Genomic DNA, 23,730 nt, shown 5'->3' with positions numbered 1-23,730 from the left:
AACTGAAATTACTTGAAAAAAAACTATACAGAAATATTTATTAATTTCGGCGGTGTGCAAAAGTCAAAATTAATTATTGCTGAATAATTAAAAGGTTTAGAAAGTTGCCTCTTATTGCCCAAACACCTGAAGAAAGAACTCCTTAATTTTCATTACCTCCTCGAAGAGCAGAAAACGGACACAGTTACTGAAAACTCACCATGGAGATGAATTCAGTCTGTTTTTTTTGAGTCTGGTGGTGTTGCCAGTTTGCGCGTGGGACAAACTTCCTGTGCAATGTTTTTTTGAACCAGCGCAAAAGAATGCAGAAACTCGATTGGTGCTGCAAATAACATGCGTCAGTGATGGTTTGATTATTTTGGGTGAATTGTGCTGGAAGTACTATCGCAAACCTGAGAGAAATTCTAGCAAAGAGGGTACAGCTGAAAAAAAACAATTCTGCAAATGTCTCCACTCCCCTCCTGGAGCTGATGACTCTTACTGTGTTACTGTCTCCCAGGTGCTGTGGCCATTCTTGACATGTAACAAAAAGGTCCATCTTCTGAAATTCCTTACAACCAATGACTTACTTTCACAGTATCATTCCTGGTGTAATGTAGGAAACACACCGGTCCAGTAGCAAACAACCTAAAGATGTTTTATAGGAGATCAGAGGATGTGGGATGAGATGTGGCCAGAGATACAGTTAAAAAGGTTTGTATTGAGTTAAAAACAAGAAATGCTGGAACCACTCAGCAGGTCTGGCAGCATCTGTGGAAAGAGAAGCAGAGTTAACGTTTCGGGTCAGTGACCCTTCATCGGAACTGACAAATATTAGAAAAGTCACAGGTTATAAGCAAGTGAGGTGGGGGTGGGGCAAGAGATAACAAAGGAGAAGGTGCAGATTGGACAGGGGTGAGACAGGGATTTGTCAACTAGGAACAAGAATTGGAATTCCATGTGCTGGGAGAAGGGATCAATAAAGGTCGAGGGCAGGACACCAACAGCAGAGTCCTGAGGGAATTAGAATTCCTGTAGGGCAGAGTCTGGGAGAAAAGAGTGTTAGAAAAATGAATCTCTGAGATGATGATGGAAATGGGATCGGCTTTGATGGCCGGCGCGGACATGGTGGGCCGAAGGGCCTCTTTCTATGCTCCATAACTCTATGTTGGGTGAGGTGGGAGATGAGCGGGCAATGTTTGAATGTTAGAGAGCTGGAGTTAGCCAGTCTTGTCTTGGGTGTTGGTAGGAGGGGTGTTGAGGTGTTCAAACAGCCCTCAGCTTGTTTCTATTGGGTCACTTCTTCCAAAAAAAAATGCGTTTGATCACTTGACAAGACACAGAAGTCGCAGATATTCTTCCAGAGCAAATCAATGCTGCAATTTCATCAGTGAAAATCAGTTAGTTGTGCTGTGTTTCTGTAAATGTTCACCAGGATATTGCAGTGAATATTAGCAAACTCACTGACTATGATACATAACCAGAACTTGGGACTCAAGAGAGAGGGAAAGTGTGCGGCGGGAGCGGAGATTTCAAAAGCGCGCCCGAAGTCCAGGAGGGGCGGGGGAGGAGAGAGACAGAGAGCGGTGGGAGCAGAGCGGATATTTCAAAAGCACGGCAAAGTTCAGAGGCGGGGGTTGGAGAGAGAGAGAGGGCGGCAGGAGCGGAGATTTCAAAAGCGCGCCAAAAGTGGTGATGTCTCATGTGCCTGCTGCTCTTGTCCTTTAGTGGTGGAAGTTGCAGGTTTGGGAGGTGATCCTGAAGAAGCCTTGGTGAGATACTATAGATAGTACACACTGCTGTCACTGTGTGCTGGAGGTGGCGGGAAATTGTTACATTAAAGGAAATAATATTTCTAATGGAACCCTATTGTGAAATTCCAATTTGAAAAGAAACCTTTTGAAATAGTTTTGTTTGGTCTGACTAACTCTTATCCGAAACCCCGCAATAAAATAGTCATGGTGGCATCAGTCTTGGTGTGCGAGAGAATGTGAGTTCAAAGCTCAGAGAGGATATAGAAATTGTATATTACCTTCAATCAACTGTAACCTCAGTCTTTTCAGCCGTGTATTTTACCCTGTTAGACTGTGATCTACATTAATCTGATACAACCGCAGTTACAGAAAAGGAAGTTGAAATTTGCTGTTAGCCACTGGAAGGTGCCAGAGCTGTAAGTGTCAGTTACTGTTGATTCTGAATTGGGTAGAAAATTTGCCATGTGATTTATATTTCATCTAGTAAGAAGCTCCCAGTTTGTGCAGAGAATCTCCACTTGTTCCCGCTGATTGATGCTGACTTTCTTCTCCAGTAACCAACTCCCTTTTTAACAGGTGAGTTTTATCCGCTCCCTGCGGGGATTCTTAGAAATATATAGATATGTGTATTTGTATTTTTATCAGCGCGGCCGAGCCCGTCGCTGGGACAGGAGCAGCCGTTCTTCAGCTGCCCCCGGGATCACTGCAGTTGATGGGAGCAGCTCTGCATTCTGCACCAGTTCTCAAACTGTGCCCGGGAAGCCCCCAGGGGAAAGTCTGGTACCCCTGCCCCGCTGGCAACCCGCCACGGTACCAGCCTGGGACCCCCATCACTTCGACACTAAAGAGTAAAGGGAGATGTGACCAGCGTTGGCCCTTTGCACACAGACACGGGACCAGCTCCGGTATCTGTTGTGTCTCCTCCCCTCAGTAACCACCGGGATCGGAGAGACCTCTGGAATAAAGGAATAACAGATAGTGAAACACTGCAGGCGCCGTGTTAGAGCTCAGGAGATTTCAGGAAGTTTGTAATCTGATTACAGTTTGTTTGTGGACTGAACAAGTTGTCCTAAAATCAAACCCCTTCTTTGACTCGGTGTCAGATTTTACCTGATTTCACTCTGGTGATGCGCCTTGTGACATTTTATGAAAGGAGCTACGGAAATTCAAGTTGTTGTTGACTCTCATTGGGGAATTACCGATATTAAAAATAGGAGGTGACAGAGTTTCATCCGGATTATGTATTTGGATCTTAAAACAAGGCAAGTGTTTCAAATCAGTGACATTTATTTGTTCTGTCGTGTCCTTTGCTATTGAACTTTACAGAATAATATTTGCTGAACAGTTTGAGTAATCTGGGTATAGTAATCTAGGTATAATGACTCATTACTAGATACTGATTACATATCGAATAAAATAATCGGGAAACACAGCAAAGAAATTCTCAAAGTGCCGGAAATACTCAGCGGGTCTGGAAGGATCTGTGGAAAGAGAAATAATTTCAGGTCAATGACCTTTCATCAGACCTGGGCAAAGTTAGAAAAGTAATAGGTTATAAACCAAGGAAAGGGACAGGTAGAAAGGGTGGAAGATTAAATGACCGGTTGGTGGTGCACCCACGGTTTACATTTCTTTTTTTTTTCATTTTCATTTCATAAAAGTTGTTTCCGGCATGCTTTTTAATGTCAGTTACAGTCAGGAATATTTTCAGTCAATTCTGTTTCCTTTTATTATCTGATGGTTTAAGGAATCCCAACTCGATTCGCAATTCTTGCAACCACAGCAAAAATAAGTGTACAGCAGTTAATCATTTGCAATAATTGTTTCTGTGGTTTAGCTTCAAAGCTTAAACAAAAGTCATTCATTGCAATAAAAACAAGAAATGCTGGAACCACTCAGCAGGTCTGGCAGCATCTGTGAAAAGAGAAGCAGAGTTAACGTTTCGTGTCAGTGACCCTTCATCGGAACTGACAAATATTAGAAAAGTCACAGGTGATAAGCAAGTGAGGTGGGGGTGGGGCAAGAGACAACAAATGAGGTCTAGATTGGACCAGGCCACATAGCTGACCAAAAGGTCACGGAGCAAAGGCAAACAATATGTTAATGGTGTGTTGAAAGACAAAGCATTAGTACAGATTAGCTGTTAATACACTGAATATTGAACAGCAGCAAGTGCAAACCTGAAAAAAAACAGTGGGTAAGCAAACTGAACAAACTAAGATAAAATAAAATAAACACAAAAATATATATAAAAAGGAAAAAAATAACTGAAAATAAAAGTAAAATAGGGGGCCTGTCATGCTCTGAAATTATTGAACTCAATGTTCAGTCCGGCAGGCTGTAGCGTGCCCAATTGGTAGATGAGATGCTGTTCCTCGAGCTTGCGTTGATGTTCACTGGAACACTGCAGCAATCCCAGGACAGAGATGTGAGCATGAGAGCAGGGGGGAGTGTTGAAATGGCAAGCAACCGGAAGCTCAGGGTCCTGCTTGCGGACTGAGCAGAGATGTTCCGCAAAGTGGTCACCCAGTCTGCGCTTGGTCTCCCCAATGTAGAGGAGACCACACTGTGAGCAGCGAATACAGTATACTACATTGAAAGAAGTACAAGTAAATTGCTGCTTCACCTGAAAGGAGTGTTTGGGGCCTGGGATAGTGAGGAGAGAGGAGGTAAATGGGCAGGTATTACACCTCCTGCGATTGCAGGGGAAGGTGCCCTGGGACGGGGACGAGGTGGTGGGGGTAATGGAGGAGTGGACCAGGGTGTCGCGGAGGGAACGATCCCTTCGGAATGCTGACAGGGGAAGGGAGGGGAAGATGCGACTGGTAGTGGCATCACGCTGGAGGTGGTGAAAATGCGGAGGATGATTCTTTGGATATGGAGGCTGGTGGGGTGAAAAGTGAGGACAAGGGGAACCCTGTCATGGTTCTGGGAGGGAGTGGAAGGGGTGAGGGTAGAGGTGCGGGGAATGGGCCGGACACGGTTGAGGGCCCTGTCAACCACAGTGGGGGGAAATCCTCGGTTGAGGAAAAAGGTCATATCAGAAGCACCGTCATGGAAGGTAGCATCATCTGAGCAGATGCGTCGGAGACGGAGAAACTGGGAAAATGGAATGGAGTCCTTACAGGAGGTAGGGTGTGAAGAAGTGTAGTCGAGGTAGCTGTGGGAGTCGGTGGGCTTATAATGGATATTAGTAGACAACCTATCCCCAGAGATGGAGACAGAGAAGTCGAGGAAGGGAAGGGAAGTGTCAGAGATGGACCATGTAAAGGTGAGAGAAGGGTGGAAATTGGAAGCAAAGTTGATAAAGTTTTCCAGTTCGGGGCGGGAGCAGGAAACGGCACCGATACAGTCATCGATGTACCGGAAAAAGAGTTGGGGGAGGGGGCCTGAGTAGGACTGGAACAAAGAATGCTCGACATATCCCAGAAAAAGACAGGCATAACTAGGACCCATGCGGGTACCCATAGCGACACCTTTTACTTGAAGGAAGTGCGTGGAGTTGAAGGAGAAGTTGTTCAATGTGAGAACAAGTTCAGCCAGGCGGAGAAGGGTGGTGGTGGATGGGGACTGGTTGGGCCTCTGTTCCAGGAAGAAGCGGAGAGCCCTCAAACCATCCTGGTGGGGGATGGAGGTGTAGAGCGATTGGACGTCCATAGTGAAGAGGAGGCAGTTGGGACCAGGAAACTGGAAATTGTCAAAATGACGTAGGGCGTCAGAAGAATCACGGATGTAGGTGGGAAGAGACTGGACCAGCGGAGAAAAGATAGAGTCGAGATGGGAAGAAATGAGTTCAGTGGGGCAGGAGCAGGCTGACACAATGGGTCTGCCGGGACAGTCCTGTTTGTGGATTTTGGAAAGGAGGTAGAAGCGGGCTGTCCGGGGTTGTGGGACTATGAGGTTGGAAGCTGTAGAGGGAAGATCTCCAGAGGAGATGAGGTCAGTGACAGTCCTTTGGACAGTGGCTTGATGTTCGGTGGTGGGGTCATGGTCCAGAGGGAGGTAGGAAGAAGTGTCCGTGAGTTGGCGTTGAGCTTCTGCAAGGTAGAGGTCGGTACGCCATACAACAACAGCACCACCCTTGTCTGCAGGTTTGATGACCATGTCGGGGTTAGACCTGAGAGAACGGAGTGCCTCAAGTTCAGAGGGGGACAGGTTAGAGTGAGTGAGGGGGGCAGAGAAATTGAGACGACCAAGGTCTCGCTGACAGTTTTCAATGAAGAGATCAAGAGCGGGTAAGGGGCCAGGGGGAGGGGGCCAGGTAGAGGGAGAATGCTGGAGGTGGGTGAATGGGTCTGCTGGTCGGGGGGAGGACGCCTGGTCAAAGAAGTGAGCCCGGAGGCGGAGGCGACGGAAGAAGAGCTCAACGTCATGCCGAGCGCGAAATTCATTGAGGTGGGGGAGTAAGGGGATAAAACTGAGACCTTTGCTGAGTACAGAACGCTCAGCATCAGAGAGGGGGAGGTCAGAGGGCATAGTGAATACACAGCAAGACGTCAGATCAGAAGGGGTGAGGTCAGAGGGAAGTGAAGCGGAGGGAGGCTCTGGAGGGGCATTGGTCCCCATCAGCTGCTGGAGCTTGCGTTCCTTAACACCTGAAAGGAAGAAAAACAGTTTTTTGTTAATGCGTCGGATGAGACGAAAGATGAAATGAAACTGCGGAGTAGAACAACTTTGAGATAAGGTGAGGCGGTGCTGCTGGAGAGAGAGGTCCAGTGTGTGCATGTGGCGGCGCATAGCACTGAGTGTGGCTCTCAGGATGCGGCGAGAGTAGCAGACCGAGGAACGTTGTATTTCTCGGAGTTACCTGTGATCCTGGGTGGTTTCAAAGCATAATGGGTGAAACTGCAGTTGGAATCCACGTGGAATAAGTCGGAGCCGGAGACAGTCACTGAGGAAGGAGATGTGGCTGTGAAAACGAGTTTTGGTAGATACCTTATCAAACACCAGGAGGGAAATAGAAAGCAATGAAGGTGAACAAGGTAAAAGAGACAAACGAAAATCCCGTCGGAGAGAAGAGCAGAACTTCTTCAAGGTAGGCATTCCTGGAAGAGAAGTGGCAGTGAATTAAACACTAAAATAAAAGCAAAATACTGCGGATGCTGGAAATCTGAAATAAAAACAGGAAATGCTGGAACCACTCAGCAGGTCTGGCAGCATCTGTGGAAAGAGAAGCAGAGTTAACGTTTCGGGTCAGTGACCCTTCATCGGAACTGACAAATATTAGAAAAGTAACAGGTTATAAGCAAGTGAGGTGGGGGTGGGGCAAGAGATAACAAAGGAGAAGGTGCAGATTGGACCAGGCCACATAGCTGACCAAAAGGTCACGGAGCAAAGGCAAACAATATGTTAATGGTGTGTTGAAAGACAAAGCATTCGTACAGATTAGCTGTTAATACACTGAATATTGAACAGTAGCAAGTGCAAACCTGAAAAAAAACAGTGGGTAAGCAAACTGAACAAACTAAGATGCAATGAACTAAATGCAAAAAAAAATTGTAAAAAAATGGAAAAAAGAATGTAAAAAAAAAGGAAGAAAAAAATAACCAAAAATGAAAGTAAAATGGGGGGCTGTCATGCTCTGAAATTATTGAACTCAATGTTCAGTCCGGCAGGCTGTAGTGTGCCTATTCGGTAGATGAGATGCTGTTCCTCGAGCTTGCGTTGATGTTCACTGGAACACTGCAGCAATCCCAGGACAGAGATGTGAGCATGAGAGCAGGGGGGAGTGTTGAAATGGCAAGCAACCGGAAGCTCAGGGTCCTGCTTGCGGACTGAGCGGAGATGTTCCGCAAAGCGGTCACCCAGTCTGCGCTTGGTCTCCCCAATGTAGGGGAGACCACACTGTGAGCAGCGAATACAGTATACTACATTGAAAGAAGTACAAGTAAATCGCTGCTTCACCTGAAAGGAGTGTTTGGGGCCTGGGATAGTGAGGAGAGAGGAGGTAAATGGCGATTGCAGGGGAAGGTGCCATGGGACGGGGACGAGGTGGTGGGGGTAATGGAGGAGTGGACCAGGGTGTCGCGGAGGGAACGATCCCTTCGGAATGCTGACAGGGGAAGGGAGGGGAAGATGCGACTGGTAGTGGCATCACGCTGGAGGTGGCGGAAATGGCGGAGGATGATCCTTTGGATATGGAGGCTGTTGGGGTGAAAAGTGAGGACAAGGGGAACCCTTGTTCATTGCAATACGGCTCACGAATAATCTGCCGGGACAGTGTTACTCATGTCGTGTTTTTGCTATTGCTATTTCACCATAAGTACATCAACAGGATGTATCTGTCGTTTAAATTGAATGATAAACAATTACAGGAGTTTTACATCTGTGTAACAATGAGCGTGTTACTAAAAGCTGAACAGAAATGAACAGCAGAGGGAGGAGAAAGCGGATTGACCTGACACTGGAGGTACAGACTGCCCTGGCAGGACAGTGCTCTGACACAGGGAAACCTATCACCGTGCCGGGGAGAGGGTGGAGTGCACAGGCCCAGGAAACAGGACTGACCCAGTTGAGGGGGCTCTGTCTATCACAGTGAGGAGAATCCTTGGCTGAGGAAAAAAGGTGGTGGGAGAAGAGCTGAGATTCATGTTGGGATCAGAGTTCATTGAGGCCCTAGGAGAGGGAAGGAAAGAAAAGAGAATTTATATAGCGCCTTTCACCACCTCTGGACAACCCAAATGACTTTACAGCTAAAGAATTACTTTTGAAGTGTAGTCACTGATAGAATGCAGGAAATGCTGCAGCTAGTTTCCTGCATCATGATCACATTGCTGTTTATGGGATCTTGCTGTGGGTCAATTGCAACATTTCCTATATGACAACAGTACCTACATTTAAAGCAGTTTGGCACATCCTGAGGTGATATATAAATGCAAGTTCTTTAGGTTAATCCTCAAAATTCCAGTGAAGCAGTCAGGTACTTATTTGTGAGTGGTGCTGGGAGTAATCTGGAGATTACTACTTTTGAGGTCCTGCTTGCTAATTTCTTACCTAGCTCACTAAACCTTTTCTGCAGGATCACATCCCTTTTCCTACTATGTCATTGATACCAATGTGGACCATGACTGCTGGTTGTTCACCCTCCCCTCTCCCCCCCACCCCCCTTCAGTCCGAGTGCTCTGCAGTGATAGCCTTGACCTTGACACCAGGGAGGCAACATCCTGTCATGCAGAACCACCAACTGCCAAGAATGAGAAACATTAATTTTGTCACATGAACATTGATTTTAAACTCTTGCTGGTGTGACGAAATGACTTGTTAAACAGATCAACCGTGGCTGGAAAAGAAGTATTTACATACTAACAGATATCGAAGGTGAGGAAGTGCATTCCAGGGCCTGCTAAGGAGGATACAATCCACAAGGGCCAGGACTGGTTAGACCAGCTAGTCACATGACTAACTGGCTGTTCCAGGGTTTTTTAATTAGCCACGGAGAGTTTGAACTCAAAGACTGTTTGCTCCTGGACTAATAAGATCTCTCTTGGCTGCTCCCATCTCTTTCTCATAAGTTCCTGAATCCACTGAGGATGCATGAACCCCAAGAGAGAAAAGTCTCCTCCAGCGAACAAGGTTTAAGAAGAATACTGGGCCCCAACAAAAAGCAAGATCTACCTACAATCAAGGTCTGTACAGTGAGCTCGAAGAACCATAACAAAAACCCTCTTCAGATACTTACTCAAACTTTTCCACTTTATTTGTTCTCTTTTCTGTCTCTATTTTCATGTGTGTATCGCATATGCGTGCTAGCATGGTCGTGACATGTATCCGTAGGTGTTAACCAAAATAGAGTTTAAGTTTAATAAATTTCAACCATTCTTCTTTAAACCTGAGAAAACCTGTGAGGGCTGCTTTCTTTGTCTTATATTTGGAAAGCAGTGAACAAGGATCCACCAAGGGGCAGCTAAAACACGATGTGTTTAAAATTAAACCCTGTTATAGTATCCCGTCTGGCCCCGGGGACTTATCCATCCTCATGTCTTTCAAAATTTCCAGCACATCCTCCTTCTTAACATCAACCTGTTGAAGCATATTAGCCTGTTTCACGCTGTCCTCACAAACGACAAGGTCCCTCTCAGTAGTGAAAATGAAGCAAAGTATTCATTAAGGACCTCCCCTACCTCCTCCGACTCCAGGCACAAGTTCCCTCCACTATCCCTGATCGGCCTTACCCTCACTTTGGCCATCCTCTTGTTCCTCATATAAGTGTAGAATGCCTTGGGATTTTCCTTAATCCTACCCGCCAAGACTTTTTCATGTCCCCTTCTAGCTCTCCTAAGTCCATTCTTCAGTTCCTTCCTGGCTACCTTGTAACCCTCTGGAGCCCTGTCTGATCCTTGCTTCCTCAACCTTAAGTAAGCTTCCTTCTTCCTCTTGACTAGCTGTTCCACATCTCTTGTCATCCAAGGTTCCTTCACCCTACCATCCCTTCCCTGCCTCATCGGGACAAACCTATCCAGCAGTCGCAGCAAGTGCTCCCTAAACAACCTCCACATTTCTGTCGTGCATTTTCCTGAGAACATCTGTTCCCAATTTAAGCTCCCCAGTTCCTGCCTAATAGCATTGTAATTCCCCCTCCCCCAATTAAATATTTTTCCATCCCGTCTACTCCTATCCCTCTCCATGACTATAGTAATGGTCAGGGAGTTGTGATCACTATCACCGAAATGCTCTCCCACCAAAAGATCTGCCACCTTGCCTGGTTCGTTGCTAAGCACCAAATCCAACCTAGTCTCCCCTCTAGTCGGCCTATCTACATATTGAGTCAGGAAACCTTCCTGGACACACCTGACAAAATCTGCTCCATCCAAACTATTTGCACTAAGGAGGTTCCAATCAATATTAGGGAAGTTGAAGTCACCCATGACAACAACCCTGTTACTTCTGCACCTTTCCAAAATCTGCCTCCTAATCTGTTCCTCCGTGTCTCTGTTGCTATTGGGGGGGGTCTATAGAAAACTCCAAATAAAGTGACTGCTCCTTTCCTGTTTCTGACTTCCACCCATACTGACTCAGTAGACAAACCCTCCTGGACGACCTCCCTTTCTGCAGCTGTGATACTATCCCTGATTAGCAATGCCACTCCCCCACCTCTTTTACCTCCCTCCCTATTCCTTTTGAAACATCTAAACCCCAGAACATCCAACATCCATTCCTGCCTCTGTGATATCCAAGTCTCCGTAATGGCCACAACATCGTAGCTCCAAGTACTGATCCATGCTCTAAGTTCATCACCCTTATTCCTGACACTTCTTGCATTAAAATAGACACACTTCAACCCATCATACTGGTTGCAACTTTGGCCTGTCAACTGTCTTACCTTCCTCACAGACTCTCTGCACTCTGTATCTGCCTGTTCAACAGCTATCCCATCCACTGATCCGTAGCTCCGGTTCCCATGCCCCTGCCAAACTAGTTTAAACCCTCCTGAAGAGCTCTAGCAACCCTCCCGCCCTGGATATTGGTGCCCCTCCAATTCAGATGCAACCCGTCCTTCTTGTACAGGTCCCACCTTCCCCAGAAGGTATCCCAATAATCCACATATCTGAAGCTCTCCCTCCTACACCAGCTCTGTAGCCACGTGTTTGCACTTGCTGCTGTTCAGTGTTCAGTGTATTGGCACCTGGTCTGTGCTGATGCTTTGTCTTTCGACACACCATTAACGTGTTGTTTGCCTTTGCTCTGTGGCCTTTTGGTCGGCTATGTGGCCTGGTCCAATCTGCACCTCCTTTGTTGTCTCTTGCCCCACCCCCACCTCACTTGCTTGTGGCCTGTGACTTTTCTGGTGTTTGTCGGTTCCGATGAGGGGTCACTGGCCTGAGGCGTTGGCTCTGCTTCTCTTTCCACAGATGCTGCCGGACCTGCTGAGTGGTTCCAGCATTTCTTGTTTTTATTTCAGATTTCCAGCAGCCGCAGTATTTTTGCTTTTATGCAAACATTTCTCTGTATTGAGTGGCTTGGATCTGGAATGTATTACCTGAGTGTGGTGGAGACTGATTCAATTGTGGCTTTAGAGTGGGAAATGAATCCTTTATCGGAAAGGAAGAAGGTGCACAACTACAAGAAGAAAGCAGGAGAATGACGCTCGATGAGTTGCTCTCTTGCAGAGAACTAGCACTAACATGATGGGCTGAATGTTTTATCATAGAACAGTCTCTTTCTGTGCTGTAACCAAAGTATGACACTGAACCACATGAGATATTCGATCAGACCAAAACCTTGGTCTAAGAGGTAGGTTTTAGAGAGTCACTTGAAAGAGGTTTAGAGCGGGAGTTCCAGAGCTCGGAGCCCAGGCAGCTGAAGGCACGGCCACCAATGGTGGAGCGATTAAAATCGGGGATGCTCAATATCTTGGAGGATTGTGGGGCTGGAGGCGATTCGAGATAGGAAGGAGCGAAGCCATGGAGGGATTTGGAAACCAGATGTGAGTTTTAAAATCCGTGTTTTAACCAGGAGTCAGTGTAGAATGTTGTCGGGTAAATTACTTGAGGGATGAATCCTAGGGAAGAAAAAGTTTTCTTCATAGACCAGGTCCTGTTGGCAGAGCTGATTTTATTCCCAAACATTATTTGCCTTGAGGTGTGGGTGGGCTGAATTTTGGATCAGCTGGTTTAACAGCTCCATGTATTGAGTTTTTCGAGAAGGTGACCAAACAGGTGGGTGAGGGTAAAGCAGTGGATGTGGTGTATATGGATTTCAGTAAGGCGTTTGATAAGGTTCCCCATGGTAGGCTATTGCAGAAAATACAGAAGTATGGGATTGAAGGTGATTTAGAGCTTTGGATCAGAAATTGGCTAGCTGAAAGAAGGTGGTGGTTGATGGCAAATGTTCATCCTGGAGTTTAGTTACTAGTGGTGTACTGCAAGGATCTGTTTTGGGGCCACTGCTGTTTGTCATTTTTATAAATGACCTGGAAGAGGGTGTAGAAGGGTGGGTTAGTAAATTTGCGGATGACACGAAGGTCGGTGGAGTTGTGGATAGTGCCGAAGGATGTTGTAGGTTACAGAGGGACATAGATAGGCTGCAGAGCTGGGCTGAGAGATGGCAAATGGAGTTCAATGCGGAAAAGTGTGAGGTGATTCACTTTGGAAGGAGTAACAGGAATGCAGAGTACTGGGCTAATGGGAAGATTCTTGGTAGTGTAGATGAACAGAGAGATCTTGGTGTCCAGGTGCATAAATCCCTGAAGGTTGCTACCCAGGTTAATAGGGCTGTTAAGAAGGCATATGGTGTGTTAGCTTTTATTAGTAGGGGGATCGAGTTTCGGAGTCACGATGTCATGCTGCAGCTGTACAAAACTCTGGTGAGACCGCACCTGGAGTATTGCGTGCAGTTCTGGTCACCGCATTATAGGAAGGATGTGGAAGCTATGGAAAGGGTGCAGAGGAGATTTACTAGGATGTTGCCTGGTATGGAGGGAAGGTCTTACGAGGACAGGCTGAGGGACTTGAGGTTGTTTTCGTTGGAGAGAAGGAGGAGGAGAGGTGACTTAATAGAGACATATAAGATAATCAGAGGGTTAGATAGGGTGGATAGTGAGAGTCTTTTTCCTCGGATGGTGATGGCAAACACGAGGGGACATAGCTTTAAGTTGAGGGGTGATAGATATAGGACAGATGTCAGAGGTAGTTTCTTTACTCAGAGTAGTAGGGGCGTGGAATGCCCTGCCTGCAACAGTAGTAGACTCGCCAACTTTAAGGGCATTTAAGTGGTCATTGGATAGACATATGGATGAAAATGGAATAGTGTAGGTCAGATGGTTTCACAGGTCGGCGCAACATCGAGGGCTGAAGGGCCTGTACTGCGCTGTAATGTTCTAATTCTAATTAAACGTGTTCAGCTGCACTCACTCTCTGTTTCTAGCCTCACTAGCACGTGGCACCGGTATCAATCCTGAGATTACTACTTTGCTCGTCCTGCCTTTTAGCTTCCAACCTAACTCCCTACATTCGCTTTTCAGGTCCTCATCCCTTTTCCTAGCTATGTCATTGGTACCGATATGTACCACGACCTCTGGCTGCTCCCCCTCCCTCTTAAGAATCCTGTAGACTCGATCCGAGACATCCCTGACCCTGGCACCCGGGAGGCAACATACCATCCGGGAGTCTCGTTCGCGACCACAGAATCTCCTGTCTGTTCCTCTAACCATTGAATCTCCTATCACTATCGCTCTCCTATTCTCCCCCACTTCCCTTCTGAGCCACAGAGCCAGGCTCCGTGCCAGAGACCTGGCCGCTGTGGCTTTCCCCTGGTAGGTCGTAACCACCACCCCCCCCCCAAACAGTATCCAAAACGGTATACTTATTATTGAGAGGAACGGCCACAGGGGATCCCTGCACTGTGCGTCTATTCCCTTTCCCTCCACTGACGGTCACCCAGCTACCTTTATCCTGTAACTTAGGTGTCACTACTTCCCTATAACTGCCCTCTATCACCCCCTCAGCCTCCTGAATGATCTGGAGTTCATCCAGCTCCAGCTCCAGTTCCCTAACGCGGTCTGTGAGGAGCTGGAGTTGGGTGCACTTCTCACAGGTGAAGTCAGCAGGGACACAAGTGGTGACCCTTACCTCCCACATCCTGCAAGAGGAGCATGCAACTGCCCTAGCTTCCACCCCCTCTGCTCTAAATTAACAACAGAGATTTTTTTTTAAATAAAGGAAAACCTTACCTTACCAAACCCTCCACACAAGAGTCCTTTTTTTTTTTTGGTTAGAGGAGGAGGATGGGTGGGAGACACTACACGTGTAGTGTTTCGGGTTTAGCCACTGCCCGAATATATAAGTTCACTTACCCAGCAGTCCCCATGTCCGCGTCCGCCGAATCGCGAGGTAAGTACTTTATAGCTCAACTTACCTTCCCGGCTGCCCCCTGGCTCGCACTCTCACCGCTCCCGCTGCTCAAAAAAAATATCACTTGTAATCCAAAAATTCCTGCCTTTGGGGTAGTGGTTCAAATCCCACCACAGCAGCTGGTGGAATTTAAGTTCAATTAATGAAGAAGTTAAATAAATTAATAAAATATCTGGAATTGAAAGCTGGTCTCAGTAATGGTGCCATGAAACTATCAATTGTTGTAAAAACCCATCTGGTTCAATAATGTCCTTCGGGAAGGAAATCTGCCAAGCTTACCTGGTCTCTTCTGCATGTGTGTCCACACATACAATAATGTGGTTGGCTCTGAAATGGCCTAGTAAGCCACTCAGTTGTCAAGGGCAATTAGTGAATGGTAATAAATGGACTCTCACATCCTATGAAAGGTTTTAAAACATTTTTTTCCCACAGTATCAGGGCTGGTTCTTTGGCCAAGCTGTCAAATTAGTCCCACTCTCCTATGAACTAATTGGCACAATTTCAAAGGGGTGCAGCAACAGAAAGATTTGGGGATGTATGTAATTAATTCTTTGAAAGTAGCAGGACAAGTTGAGATAACATAAGAACTAGGAGCAGGAGTAGGCAATTCAGCCCCTCGAGCCTGTTCCGCCATTCAATACGATCATGGTTGATCTCATCTCGGCCTCAACTCCACTTTGCTCCCCGTTCTCCATAACCCTTCAACCCTTTACTAATTAAAAATCTGTTCATCTCCTCCTTAAATTTATTCACTGTCCCGGCATCCACCGCACTCTGGGGTAGTGAATTGCAGAGACTCACGACCCTTTGAGAGAAGTAACTTCTCCTCATCTCTGTTTTAAATCTGCTACCCCTTATCCTAAAACTATGACCTCTCGTTCTAGATTGCCCCACCAGAGGAAACATCCTCTCTCTGTCTACTTTGTCAATCCCCTTAATCATCCTATATACCTCAATTAGATCTCCTCTCATTCTTCTAAACTCTAGAGAGTAAAGGCCTAAACTGCTCAATCTCTCTTCATAAGACAAACCCCTCATCTCTGGAATCAATCTAGTGAACCTCCTCTGAACTGCCTCCGATGCAACTACATCCCTCCTCAAATAAGGGGACCAAAACTGTACGCAATACTCCAGGTGCGGTCTCACTAATGCCTTGTACAGTTGCAGCAACACTTCCCTACTTTTAGAACATAGAACATAGAAAAATACAGCACAGAACAGGCCCTTCGGCCCACGATGTTGTGCCGATCCTTTGTCCTCTGTCAAGGACAATTTAATCTATACCCCATCATTCTCCTTTATCCATATACCTATCTAAAAGCCGTTTGAAAGTCCCTAACGTTTCTGACTCAACAACTTCCCCAGGCAAGGCATTCCATGCCCCGACCACTCTCTGGGTAAAGAACCTTCCCCTGACATCCCCCTTATATCTCCCACCCTTCACCTTAAATTTATGACCCCTTGTAACGCTTTGCTCCACCCGGGGAAAAAGTTTCTGACTGTCTACCCTATCTATTCCCCTGATCATCTTATAAACCTCTATCATGTCACCCCTCATCCTTCTCCGTTCTAATGAGAAGAGGCCTAGAATGTTCAGCCTTTCCTCGTAAGACTTATTCTCCATTCCAGGCAACATCCTGGTAAATCTCCTCTGCACCCTCTCCAAGGCTTCCACATCCTTCCTAAAATGAGGCGACCAGAACTGCACACAGTACTCCAAATGAGGCCTTACCAAGGTCCTGTACAGCTGCATCATCACCTCACGGCTCTTAAATTCAATCCCTCTGCTAATGAACGCTAACACCCCATATGCCTTCTTCACAGCCCTATCCACTTGAGTTGCAACTTTCAACGATCTATGCACATAGACCCCAAGGTCTCTCTGCTCCTCCACATGCCCAAGAACCCTACCGTTAACCCAGTATTTTGCATTCGTGTTTGTCCTTCCAAAATGGACGACCTCACACTTTTCAGGGTTAAACTCCATCTGCCACTTTTCAGCCCAGCACTGCAACCTATCCAAGTCCCTTTGCAGACGACAATAGCCCTCCTCGGTATCCACAACATTCTATTCTATTCCTTTAGTAATAAATGGCATTATAAAGTGTATTTCTATCCTATGGTATACTTCGGGGAGACAGTGGTGGAGTGGTAATTTTACTGAACTGATAATCCAGAGGCCCAGGCCAATTTTCTGGGGACATGAGTTCAAATCCCACCACTGTAGCTGGTGGAATTTAAATTCAATGAATCCAGAAAATCTGGAATGAAAGCTAGTGTCAGTAATGGTACCATAAAACAATCATCAATTGTCATTTTAAAAAAAACTATCTGGTTCACTAATGTTTTTTCGGGAAGGAAATCTGCTCTCCTTACCTGGCCTGGCTTAAATGTGACACCAGACCCACAGCAATATTGACTCATAACTGCCCTCTAAAATCATAGAATCCTTACAGCACAGAAGAAGGCCATTTGACCTTTATAACTCCTTTACTCAAAAAGGGAGGAAGACAGAAAGCAGGAAACTACAGGCCAGTTAGCTTAACATCTGTCTTAGGGAAAATGTTAGAAGCTATTATTAAAGGCGTTAGAAAAATTCAAGGTAATCAGGCAGAGTCAACATGGTTTTGTGAAAGGGACATCATGTTTAACCAATTTATTGGAGTTCTTTGAGGGAGTTACATGTGCTGTGGATAAAGAGGAACCTGTGGATGTATTGTACTTAGATTTCCAGAAGGCATTTGATAAGGTGTCACATCAAAGGTTATTGCAGAAAATAAAAGCTCATGGTGTAGGGGGGTAACATATTTGCATGGATAGAAGATTGGCTAGCTAACAGGAAACAGAGAGTAGACATAAATGGGTCATTTTCTGGTTGGCAAAATGTAACGAGTGGTGTGCCACAGGGATCTGTGCTGGGGCCTCAACGTTTTACAATTTATATAAATGACTTGGATGAAGGGACTGAAGGTATGGTTGCTAAATATGCTGATGATGCAAAGATAGGTAGGAAAGTTAGTTTTGAAGAGGACAAAAGGGGGCTACAAAGGGATATAGATAGGTTAAGTGAATGGGTAAAGACCTGGCAAATGGAGTATAATGTGAGAAGGTGAAAAATTGTCCACATTGACAGGAAGAATAAAAAAGAAGCATATGATCTAAATGGTGAGAGATTGCAGCGCTCTGAGATGCAGAGGGATTAGATTAGATTAGATTAGAGATACAGCACTGAAACAGGCCCTTCGGCCCACCGAGTCTGTGCCGAACATCAACCACCCATTTATACTAATCCTACACTAATCCCATATTCCTACCAAACATCCCCACCTGTCCCTATATTTTCCCTACCACCGACCTATACTAGTGACAATTAATAATGGCCAATTTACCTATCAACCTGCAAGTCTTTTTGGCTTGTGGGAGGAAACCGGAGTACCCGGAGAAAACCCACGCAGACACAGGGAGAACTTGCAAACTCCACACAGGCAGTACCCGGAATTGAACCCGGGTCCCTGGAGCTGTGAGGCTGCGGTGCTAACCACTGCGCCGCCCCGCCGCCCCTGGGTGTCTGGGTGTCCTAGTGCATGAGTCACCAAAGGTTAGTATGCAGGTACAGCATGTCATTAGGAAAGCTAGTAGAATGTTATTGTTTATCGCGAGGGGAATTGAATACAAAAGTTGGGAGGTTATGCTTCAGTTATACAGGGCATTGGTGAGACCACATCTGGAGTACTGTGTACAGTATTGGTATCCTTTATTTAAGGAAGGATGTAAATGCATTGGAGGCAGTACAGAGAAGGTTTACTAGTCTAATACCTGGAATGGGTGGGCTGTCTTTATGAGGAAACTTTGGACAGTCTAAGCTTGTATCCACTGGTATTTAGACGAGTAAGAGGCGAGTTTTCTTTTCTCGCAGAGGGTCGTGAGTCTTTAGAATTCTCTTCCTCAAAAGGCGGTGGAAGCAGACTTTGAATATTTTTAAGGCAGAGGTAGATAGATTCTTGATAAGCAAGGGGGTGGAAGGTTATCTGAGGTAGGTGGAAATGTGGAGTAATCAGTTTAGCCATGAACTTATTGAATGGCGGAGCAGGCTCAAAAGGCCGAGGGGCCTAATCCTAATTCGTATGTTCGTATGACCTATCATGTCCGTGCAGGTCCACCTAAGGAGTAGTTCACGTACCTTTACTCCCTGTCCTCTGCACATTCTTCCTTATCTGATATCTAGAAAGTTTTACAGCACAGAAAGAGGCCACACTGCCCATCGTATTTGCGCCTACTGAAAAACGACCCACCCAGTCTAAACCTATTTTCCAGCACTTGGTCAGTATTCCTGCAGGTTTCAGGACTTCAGGTGTACATTCAAACACCTTTTAAATGAGTTGAGGGTTTCTGTCTCTATTACCCTTTCAGGCAATGAATTCCAGACCCCTACCACCCTCCAGTGAAATGGCCCAGCAAACCACTCAGTTGTCAAGGGAAATTAGGGAGGAGCAACAAATGCTGGCCTTGCCAGCGACGCCCACATCCCATGAAAGAATTAAAAAAAAAACTTTGCTCTGTGAGTAGAAGAATACAGGACAAAAACAAGGAAGTAATACTAAACCTTTAAAATCACTAGTTAGAGCTCAGCAGGAGTATTGTGTTCAATTCTGGGCACTGCAGTCTGGGAAGGATGTCAAGGCCATGGAGAAGGTGCAGAAGAGATTTACTAGAATTGTAGCAGGGATGAGGGACTTCACTTATGTGGAGAGACTGGAGAAACTGGTGTTGCTCTCATTAGAGCAGAGAAGGTTTCGAGAAGATTTGATAGAGGTGGTCAAAATCATGATAGAGTAAATAAGGAGAAACTGTTTCCACTGGTAGAATGGTTGGTAACCAAAGGGCACAGATTGAAGGTAATTGACAAAAGAAAAGTGACAGTGGGAGCTGGATTTAATAAGCTCACTGCCGATCCCTTCAAAATGGCAGCCCGTCCGTGCAGACTGCACGCCAAAGAGCCGCCATGGTTCCTGTGTACAGGTGCTGATGCTGTTTTTAAGGGCTAATTTAAATATTTAGAATGACTTAAATTAAGTAAAAGCATTTCTTTTGCCCCTCTCCCACCCCCCGATAAAAATCAGATTAATCATTTGCCCTTTCCCCCCAAAAACACACCTTTACGATCTGACCTCTGTCTTCCCCGTTTCCCGCACCCGCCCCGCACCACAACCTGCCACACTGATAAACTTACCTCCTTCCCCCACCCCACCCCACCCCCATTTCTGAAGGTGCAGGAAGGCCGGCCACTGGGCCGAAGATCACAGCGAGACATCAGGAGGCGACATAAGTTTATTTAGATTAATTATTTTAATTGATTTAAATATGCAAATTGTGGTCCCATCGCCCAGCAGCCGGGAGGCGATCACGGTGCCTCGCCACCACTGGGAGGATCATGCCAGGCCCTGCCGGTGTCAAGGCCCACAGCGGGCCTCATCCGGAGCCATCTTCAGGCCCCAGCCCCCTGCCACAGGTCCTGACATCAAGGGCTCCTTAAAATCCAGTCCGGGGATTTAAACTCGTGTTAGTCCAGGCCTCTGGGTTACTAGTCCAGTAACCTTACCACTATGTTACTGTTCCCGAAAGTCCTCTGACCCGAGCTCCATCAATGCTCGCTGCCAAAAAAACAATGAAGCCAGTGACTGCCCTGTAAGAATGAAAGAAAAACCACATTAGACACCCATGTGAAAATGACCTTTGTTTAATACACTGGATGTTGGAACTTTGATTAAATGTCAGACAACAAGTGATGTAAACAAGTTTTTTTCAACAGCAAAATGTGATTGTGATGAATCGTCAGCGTGTGTCTCTGTCTGTGTTTTTGTTTTTGTGTGTGTGTCTGTGTATATGTGCACACACGCACACACAATGATAAATGGATATCTGTCTATGGCCACTCACTTCGGATCCATACTGAATGACTGGAAACTTGAGCACAAAATCTAGACTGGTGCATCAGAGCAGTACTGAGGGAGCACTGCACTGTTGGAGGTGCCGTTTTTCAGACACTTAACCAAGGCCCCGTTTTTCCTCTCAGGTGGATTTTAACACTATTTTGAAAAAGTACAGGGTGTTCTGAGGTCCTGGCCAATATTTATCATTCAACTAAAATTCAACATCACAAAATAAAACAGATTATCTGGTCATTGTTACATTTCTGTTGTGGGAGATTGCTGTATGCAAATTAACTGTAGTGTTTCCTATATTACAACAGTGACTACTCTTCAGATGTACTTTGTTGGCTGTAAAATGCTTTGGGACATCCCGAGGTTGTGAAAGTCATTAAATGCAAGCCTTCTATTAACTCTTCTTAGTCGCTAATACTCTTTAACTTCTAATTTTACACACAGCGACTGAATCTGCCGGCTATTGATTCATGAGGATTCTTCTCTCTCGACTGACCTTTGCCCTGGATAGAATGTACTGGTTGCTTCAACTGTCACTTGTACTAAGTTACTTCATGCAACTTACCACAGGTAAGTAGTGGTTTCTGGGGTAAATGCAAATGCTTTTAGCTTTAGGAGTTAATTTAGAGCTTTCATTCTCCTGAGTGTTTTCCTTTGTATTGAGGTGGTGCTTAGGGAAAAACTGAATTAAAATATATTTTTATAAATTAATTCATAAGATGCAGGTATCACCGGCAGAGCTGGTATTTATTGCCCATCACTGGTTCCTTTGCGAAGGTGGTAGTGAGACGCCTTCTTGAACCACTGCAGTCCATGTGCTGTAGGTACACCCACAGTGTTGTTGGGAAGGGAGTTTCAGGTTTTTGACCACAGCAAAGATCAAGGCACGTCAATATTGTTCCAAGTCAGGATGGTGAGTGATTTGGAGGGGAACTTGGAGGTGGTGGCATTCCCATTCAAGTGGTGAACATCATGTGTTTGGGAGTTTCTCTCGAAGAAGCCTTGGTGAGTTGAATCTTGTATATGGTACACACTGCTGCCATTATATATTGACGGTGGAGAGAGTGAATGTTTAAGGTGATGGATGGGCTGCCAATCAATAGACTGCTGTGTCCTTGATGGTGTTGAGTTTCCTGAATTGTTGGAGTTGCACTTGTCCAGGCCAATGGAGAGTATTCCATCACACTCCTGACTTGTGCCTTGTAAAATGCCACATTGTTTTTAACATGACTAAGTCTGATCTGTATTTGTCTCAAACTGAGTGTGGGATAGGTACGTTTACATTTCTACTGATTGTTGTTTCTGGGTTTAAGGCCTCAGTCAGATTGGGGATGTGTTGTAAATCTCCACCAGTACCTGTGTCAGTCTCACTCATGGTCTAAGACATCTTGGGACTAGGTGTGAAAGTGAGCACACAAGCCCACTCTGGATACCCACATTGGTGTCTGGATCCGTCAGTGAGATCCAGCACCTCTGACACCAGCTACACAACACAGGGTGATTGTGAAGCCCCCTGTATATTCTGGGATGGGAGGGGGTGGGTTCCAGAACGGCACTGCCAGAAACCATGGGGGCTGTTAGACTGAGATCTACAGAGCGGGAAAAGACTAACTTTGGAGAAATGTTTATCACAGTGACTTACAGTCCCATTGTGACAAAGTAATGATCAACATTTGTAACCATGCTACATATAGAGTACAGAAGCAAGGAGGTTATGGTTAAACCTTTCTAAATCACTGGTTAGGCCTCAGCTGGATTATTATACCCAACTCTGAGCACCACACTTTCGGAAGGATGTCAAGGCTTTGGAGAGGTGCATAAGGGAAGGAAGCAGGGCCCTCGATGGAGGAAATGTCAGCAGAAGGCAAGCTAACCTCTGAATTAATGTCTGTGACCGCAACACAGTACAGAAACAAACTGACAGTAATAAAGAGTGAGTGAGAGAGAGAGAGAAACAGAGAGCCAGCGGGATATGAGGGCAGAGGGGGAGTTGGAGGGAGCAGGAGAGAGCAAGAAAGTGGGGGAAAGAGAGAGTATGTGGGTGGGAGTTGTGGGGAGTGAGAGAGATAGGGAATGAGAATGAGAACGGCAGCGACAGAGGGAAAGTGGGAGTAAAAGAGAGAGGGAGTGGCAGAGAGGGGGAGTACAGGAATGAGGGAGTGGGAGAGAACAAGAGTGCGAGAGAGAGTGAGAGTGAGAGAGAGAGACTATTATCACATTGTAGTTTGTGGGAGCTTGCTGTGCATGAATTGGCTGCTGTGTTTCCTATATAGTGACTACACTTCAAAGATACTTCATTGGCTGTAAAGTACTTTGGGAAGTTCTGAGGCAATAGAAAATGCTATATTTTATATAAGGAAGTCATTCCTTTTTATTTTCTTCAAAGCTGAGATCACTTGTTCCATGTTAAACTTACAGTATAAATAAACTGAGAAAGAATCAAGCTTTAACATGAAATATAGCTTTGCGGTTGAATTTTCCCAGGTCCTGCTCTCTATTACTTGGGTCTCACATACTGCGAGCAGCTTATCAGAAAACCACAAGTAGACTGCATGTGATTTTCTGTCATAGTCATAGCGATACAGCACTGAAACAGGCCCTTCGGCCCACTGAGTCTGTGCCGACCAACAACCACCCATTTATGCTAATCCTACATTAATCCCATATTCCCTACCACGTCCCCACCATTCTCCTACCAACTACCTACACTAGGGGCAATTTACAATGGCCAACTTACCTATCAACCTGCAAGTCTTTGGCAGTAATTGATGGGAAATCTTGGCTCTGCTCCTGGAATTTTCCAATCACCTCCTGCTGCTTGTGAGGCCCCTTCCCAGTGATTCAGCACCTGGGAAAATGCACCCTGGGCAACTGAGGCAATTTCACAGTGGTAATGTGTGTGCACTGGTGGACATTACACTCCTGTCAATGCCATAACACATCACTGTGTCTCGACATTCATCAGCCTTATTATTAGCAGCAAATTGATGATTCATATCAGCAAGATCCACTCTCAGCACATGGATCAACACTGAACACTCACTCTACACTGCACAGAGGCTGTGATAATCTTTGTTTCTATTTTTTGTCGGTCGTGTAGAAACACCAGTTTACCGTACTCCAGGGAGCTCTGTGTTCTTTCCTGGAGTGGATGAAGATCAGAAGGACCAGGTCGAAGTTTTCCAATGGGAAGTGTCCAATGGAAAT

General features: G+C 45.8%; 1 long non-coding RNA gene across 1 annotated transcript; it reads left to right on the top strand.

Moving 5' to 3' along the window:
• Positions 1-2,224: 2,224 nt before the first annotated feature.
• Positions 2,225-23,712, top strand: LOC137345975 (uncharacterized). The gene is made up of 3 exons (XR_010968620.1): positions 2,225-2,309; positions 20,968-21,093; positions 23,624-23,712. It is a non-coding gene; the product is annotated as an uncharacterized lncRNA (long non-coding RNA).
• Positions 23,713-23,730: the final 18 nt, after the last annotated feature.

The sequence above is a fragment of the Heterodontus francisci genome, chromosome 29, assembly GCF_036365525.1.
Source record: "Heterodontus francisci isolate sHetFra1 chromosome 29, sHetFra1.hap1, whole genome shotgun sequence".
NCBI lineage: Eukaryota > Metazoa > Chordata > Chondrichthyes > Heterodontiformes > Heterodontidae > Heterodontus > Heterodontus francisci.
The sequence above is the reverse complement of the archived record's forward strand: the minus strand, read 5'-3'. Positions and strand labels throughout refer to the sequence as shown.